At 45.7% G+C, this 6,470-nt stretch overlaps 1 pseudogene; it reads left to right on the forward strand.

The window, feature by feature from the left end:
• Positions 1–954: 954 nt before the first annotated feature.
• LOC114430296 (centrosomal protein of 55 kDa-like) lies at positions 955–5,761 on the forward strand (annotated as a pseudogene).
• Positions 5,762–6,470: the final 709 nt, after the last annotated feature.

Genomic DNA, 6,470 nt, shown 5'->3' on the forward strand with positions numbered 1-6,470 from the left:
ACCTAAGAGCATCACTGGCTCTTTCAGATCCAGGGTGATAACGTCCGATGTTTTTTCCCTCCTCCTCACAGCTCTGATGATGAGGAGAGGACATCTCATCTCTGTCCGGTGCGCGCGCTGTCCTGCTATGTTGCGCGCACAGCCGCTGTGCGCCGCACACAGCGTCTGTTTTTGCATTACAGAGTTCAGTTTTGGGGGCCCCAGCCGCTACACACACAGCCACACATATCCCTCTCTAGCCCCGAAACCAGCCTTAAAAAAATACAAACACCAGCACAATAAACCCTGCGTGTCTCCTTAACCGCTGCAATCAACCAAATTCGCTGCACTGGACCTGCAACGCCGACAGTAAACTGGAAAAAGGACGCATGACAAAAATTGTCTAAAGACAGCAAAATTCACCTTACCACAACCGATTGGACGGCCCCCCTCCAATTTGGCAGGTGGTGAATGCAGGAGAAGAGAAGAGACTGCAGTGCAGGATCAATCAACACAGCGCCACCCTGATGGAAACCTGCAACCATAGTGGAACAAACACACAACAAGCATTAGGCCCTGTGGCCGTCACACTCTCCCTCCTGGAGCTCCAGCACAGTACCAGGGGCACCAGAAAAATAATTCTGGCTACCTTAAGAGAGTCACAGCTACTCGCACCTGTGCTACCAGGGGCACGAAGTTCTACTCACAGCACCAGGGGCACAAAGGTTTTGCTGGCACGGTCTAGTTGCTTTAGCCAAGTGAGGGGTGCATGTTGTGGTGGTGCGCAAGGTTGTGGTGGGGCTAGCAGGAGGGTGTGGGGGTGAGCAGGCGAGCGTGAGTATCGTTGGGAGGCAGTGTGCAGGGCAGAGAGGATGCCTGGAAGCTCCCTGGGTGCTGGAGAGCTCCAGCAGAGATAGCAGCGGGCAGGAGCCCTGGATGCTGAACAGCTCCGGCACTGTGACTGGGCTGGAAGACATGGGTTTGAAGGGATGGCTGGAGGTGTGTGTGTGTGTGTCTCTGTACCTCTGTCTCTCTGTGTGTCTCTGTGTGTATCTATGTGTCTCTGTCTCTCTCTGTGTGTGTGTGTGTGTCTCTGTTTGTGTGTATGTCTCTGTTTGTGTGTATGTCTCTGTTTGTGTGTGTCTCTCTGTCTCTGTCTCTGTCTCTGTGTCTCTGTATGTGCAGAGGAGCTGCAGGTGGTGTCCGTGGGCCTGCTGGTGATCGGTGCGGTGGTGGCGGTCAGCGTGGCTGGATGTGTGGCAGCGACCTGTGAGATCAGGTTCCTGCTGCTGCCGGTGAGTCATCGTAACGTCCGATGCTGCATTCAGGTCATGTGGGAAAAGTCAGCTGTTTTTTACCTGTGTCCCTCGGCTGATGTGTGGTGGGTTTCACTGAACACTGTGAGAAATAAAATCCAGTTTTGTTTCTTAGTGCTGCCCCCTGCTGGTACCCTGTGCCATTATTTATTGTAACATTTACACGCTGACCTGACTCCTCCTCCTCCTCCTCCTCCTCAGTACCTTGGCTTCCTGGCCGTCCTGGGTCACACTGCTGCTGCTCATAAACAGACAGAGGGTGAGCGTCCTCCCTCAAGTGGCCTGGCTGTGGATGATTCTGATTGGCTGCAGCTTTGATAGATGGGTGAGGCGTTCGTCAGTGTGACCTGCAGGTGTGTGTGTGTGTGTGCAGATCGAACAGAGCCTGAGTGCAGCCGTGGATCAGGTCATCAGTCAGTATGAAGGCAGCTGCTACCGCAGACTGATGGACAACGAGCAGCAGGCTGTGAGTCCCAGCTCCTCACCGAGGACACACACACACACACACACACACACTGACACACACACACACACACACACACACACAGACACACACACACACTGACACACACACACACACACACACACACACACACACACACACACACACACACACACTGACACACACACACACACACACTGACACACACACTAACACACACACACAGACACACACACACACACACACTAACACACACACACACACACACACTAACACACACGCAAACACACACACACAAATAAACACTGACACACACACACAGACACACTGACACACACACTAACACACACACACAGACACACACACACAAACACACACACACAAATAAACACTGACACACACACACACACACACTGACACACACACTAACACACACACACAGACACACACACACACACACACAAACACACACACACAAATAAACACTGACACACACACACACACACACTAACACACACACACAAACACACACACACTAACACACACACAAACACACACACACTAACACACACACACTAACACACACACACACACACACACACACACACACAAACACACACACACTAACACACACACACACACACACACACTGTTCTACAGTCTGAGTGAAAACATGCTCTAGTGTGGGTTCATTCCACAGACACATTTTAACTTTAATAATCACTGATGTGACTTTTCTGAACTCATTTGTCCTGTTTAATGTTAATGCTGACATGCTGCTCTGTGACCTGAAGATAAGAACATGTGAAGGACAAAGCTACTTTAAACGTTTGCTTCATTATTATTTTGAAGCAGTTTGTGCCTCTGGTATCAATACATATTTCAAACATGGCTGCTTGGTGCCTGATCACTACTTTAACCTAATGAAGGGGTTAACTTGACTGATGATCTGTCATCAATGAATGGTCAAACTAATGGTTATCGGCTAAATGCCACAATTAATCGTGATTCATTTTTTTGTCAATATAGATCGAAGCAGCCATGGCCTTTAAAGGCTTTTTCAGCAAGTTGGGCTTCAAATCTAGCAGCTCTTCCTCTAAACTCAGGAAGAGCCACCTGAAGAAGAAGCTTGATGAACTGCTGGAGGTAAAGTCTTTGTCTCTGGGTTCATTTGCATGTCAGCTTCTGGGCTGTTTTTGTTTGAATTTTAATGTGCGGTGTCGGTTATTTCAGGTCAGTCTTAACCTTGAGGCGCTGCGAGAGAGGGACAATCAGCAGTTGCTGGTTCAAGAGCAGGAACTGGAAAGTCTGCGACAGCAGCTGTCAGCCAAAGGAGAGGTATGTGCACACATGACAGCTCTCTGCACTAACATAAGGTTACAAAAATCACATATATATTCAAGTGTATCCATCAGAAAATGCTCAGTACACACATCCAGTGTTTGGACGCCCTGAGGCAGCACTTGTCTTCTCAGAAACAAATGTTGACACAAACACAATTCAGATTTTAAATATTTTTGTTTCTCCTTTCAGAATGGACAAGAACCTCCTGGAGACTCTGCATCAGTGCAAGAGCAGTTGAGAGATGTAAGCCTAATAATTTGATTGATTGTTTATTTAAATAAGTGAAAAAAACCTGGACTCAGTTTGTCTTTATTGGCGTGTGTGTCTCACCACCAGGCTCAGGAGAAGAACCTGCAGCGGCTGGTGTATGACCAGCAGAGAGAGGTCTACATCCAGTCCGTCCTTGCCTACGCAGCGGAGCTGGCACAGCAGTTGGCCCAAGCAAAGCGGCAACAACCCAAGCAAGGGGCCACTTCAGAGGGTGATACTGCTCTCATATAATTTTCTACAATAATAAAGTACATGGAAAGCTTCTAGGAAAGTGTAGTTAACAAGTACTTAATTTTGTTGGCCATGTAATAGGCTATGAAATATAGTTAGAAAGATTTAGGCATGTAAGTCCTACATACTGGTTGTGCTGTAAAGCTCCTGCATAATATATGTTGGTCAATTGCTTACTAACATTTCTTTTTTTAGCTACTGCAGGTCCAGAAAAGGAACCTCAGCTCAGCTTAGGGGTGCAGAGAGACCTCGAGGGCCAAAACGCTGAGGTTACTAGAACCCAGCAGGAGCTCAGTGCACATAGGAACCAGGTAAATGCTGCATTATTTCATGTAATTATGAAAGTGAAGTTCTGTTGCCCTTGAATCCATGAATGCATATATTGGCCTCTTCTGCAGCTTTGGTGAGAAAATGTTTACATCTTCACAGATTTAGGGACATTGCCTCTGTTAAAAGATTTTGACCCTGAATCAGAATAGAGCAGCTGCAGCTAGAGCACTGAACATGCATATTCTGTGGATTCAGTCATCTTTATAACTGACCTGTAGAAGTCTTTTTCAGAACTGAGCTGACAACAAAGAAAACATCATTCTGCAAATTGTGTTTTTTTCGCTCTGCAGACCGTGAAGGCTCAGGCTGAGCTGCAGTCTCAGAAGGAGCAGGTCACCAGGCTCCAGGTGGAGCTGTTAGTGCAACAGAGGAAGTACGAGGACAAGTGCAGCGAGTTGTCATCCTTCCTGAGGAAGCATGAAGAGAAGAGCAAAGAGCTGGAGGAAGCCAAAATGCAGCTCCAGGCAGAGAGACTTGGCAACAGGTAAAGCTGCTGGCTCTGGTTGACGTCGGATCAATAAGGTTTCACGCTGAGCTGCTAACATGTCATCAATCGGCAATTTTACCTCCTCTCATTAATACTAATGCCAAAAACTAATGTTGTACTGACCTTTGAATTAACACTCCCTCTGGGATTAATACAGTATCTAAAATAAAAAAAAAACAAAAAAAAAAAACAATGTGTCCAGGCATGCAGCAGAACTGGAGAGTATGGACATCAGACTGGAGGAAGAGAGGAAGAGGTCTGCTGAACTTCTGCTGCAGGTGAGCATGAATTCACTGTTTACCTCCACTAACTAAAGTTAATAAGATTAAGAACCCGTTATTTGTCCCACAATGGGGAAATTGCATTGTTGCAACAGCGCAGATAGGGTAAATAAAAGTACCTACAAAGACACAATACAGATAGATGGATACAGTTAAAGAATGAGAGGAACATATTGCACAGGTGGGTGGAGGTAGGAGTGGTTTGTAGATTAAACCAAAGTCTGCTCAGACTGAATAAAAATACAAATACAGCACTGTAAATGTCAAACAAAATCATCCTTCACTAAATAAAATGAGGATGTCTGCATTTTAGATACAATCTAGTTCCATGTTCTAATATACAGCAGCATTGTAGGCACTATACAAAATTTGCCCTAATATCTGGCCTTCAACAGGTAAATATGCTGCAGAAGTCTCTTCTGAACCGAAATGGAGACGAGAGGAGAATCGCTGCCCTGGAACAACAGGTAACACTCTCTTAATTATAGCACACACCTACAAAAAGACCTGTCAAATAGAAGAAGAGGAGAGGGCAGCATTCTCTTAAACGTACGCCTGTTCATACTTGTGGTTCTGCCTCTTAAGATCCAGATTTCTGCCAAGGACTTTGCAAATGAAAAAAATGATCGTCAGAGCATTCAGCACCAGCTACATAAAGTGCTGAAGGAGCTTCACAAGACCCAAGATCAGATTTCTAATCTGGAGTCTGCTGTAAGTGTTATGTGATCTATAGTTTCATCAATATGAAGTCAAACCCTCATGACTCTCATGCCATTTTCTTTGCTTTCTAACAGTAGAGTAGTAGAGTATTCCACTGTCCTCTTGGAATGTGCATATTATGTTGCTCTACAAGTGCATTTGTTTTTTCCTATTTCAGATGCAGCCTAATGCTCGCTCTTCAGAGCCCAGCTCGTACAATAATTTTGAGCGCCTTACTACTGACCCTGGCCCCACATCGCCATGGAAATACGTCAACCTCCTGGAGACGACTTTCTTGGAGTGCCCATATTGTCAGGCCCAGTATCCCGCCAGCCGTCACAGGGAGCTTCTGGATCACATTGACGACTGTTATGATAAGTGAAAGCATGTCGTTTTCTCACCGGGCGCCTCAGTGCAGATCAGCACCGCCACCATCACAAACATTTCTTCTATATGTAGCTGTCAGAGTGACTTTATTGAACTTAATTGATAAATGTTAAAAATAAAATTCATATATTTATTAAAAAGCTATTTTCGTTTGTTTTCATTGCACTATAATGTGTTAAAAATAAGAGTCCAAGAGGATCTACCGGTATTTAATTTCCAAACGGACCAACGTTCATTGATAGACAGATTGTTATTACCGATGCACTGAGAATGACACGTGGAAGAAACGGACCGCCTTAAAACTGATATTTGAAGAAGATGAAGAAATGCTGAGGAATTCTTCACTGTGTTTAGTCAAGACTGTTTTAGAAGATTGGTTGACCTCCCCCAGAGCTACGAGGCCAATGAGGTTCGTAAGTTAGAGGAAAATTCATAATACGTTTGTCACTGTTTGAAGCTACTTAGCATTTGAAGGACAGTAATGTGAGGCAGGAGAGCTGCAGTGACTGACTCTGCTGTGTACTACTGTGCTCTGCAGCCCACAGTGACAGGAAACAGCTCAACTCTGTACAAAAACCTGTGGAGCAAAGACAACACAATACTCCACAGCGTCCACTAGAGGGACTCACACACTGTCACAGCTCCAGCTGCTTCCTCCTTTGTTCAGTGTGTCCTTCACCTTCTCTCCTCTGTTATCTGCAGTC

Source organism: Parambassis ranga, unplaced genomic scaffold, assembly GCF_900634625.1.
Source record: "Parambassis ranga unplaced genomic scaffold, fParRan2.1 scaffold_22_arrow_ctg1, whole genome shotgun sequence".
NCBI lineage: Eukaryota > Metazoa > Chordata > Actinopteri > Ambassidae > Parambassis > Parambassis ranga.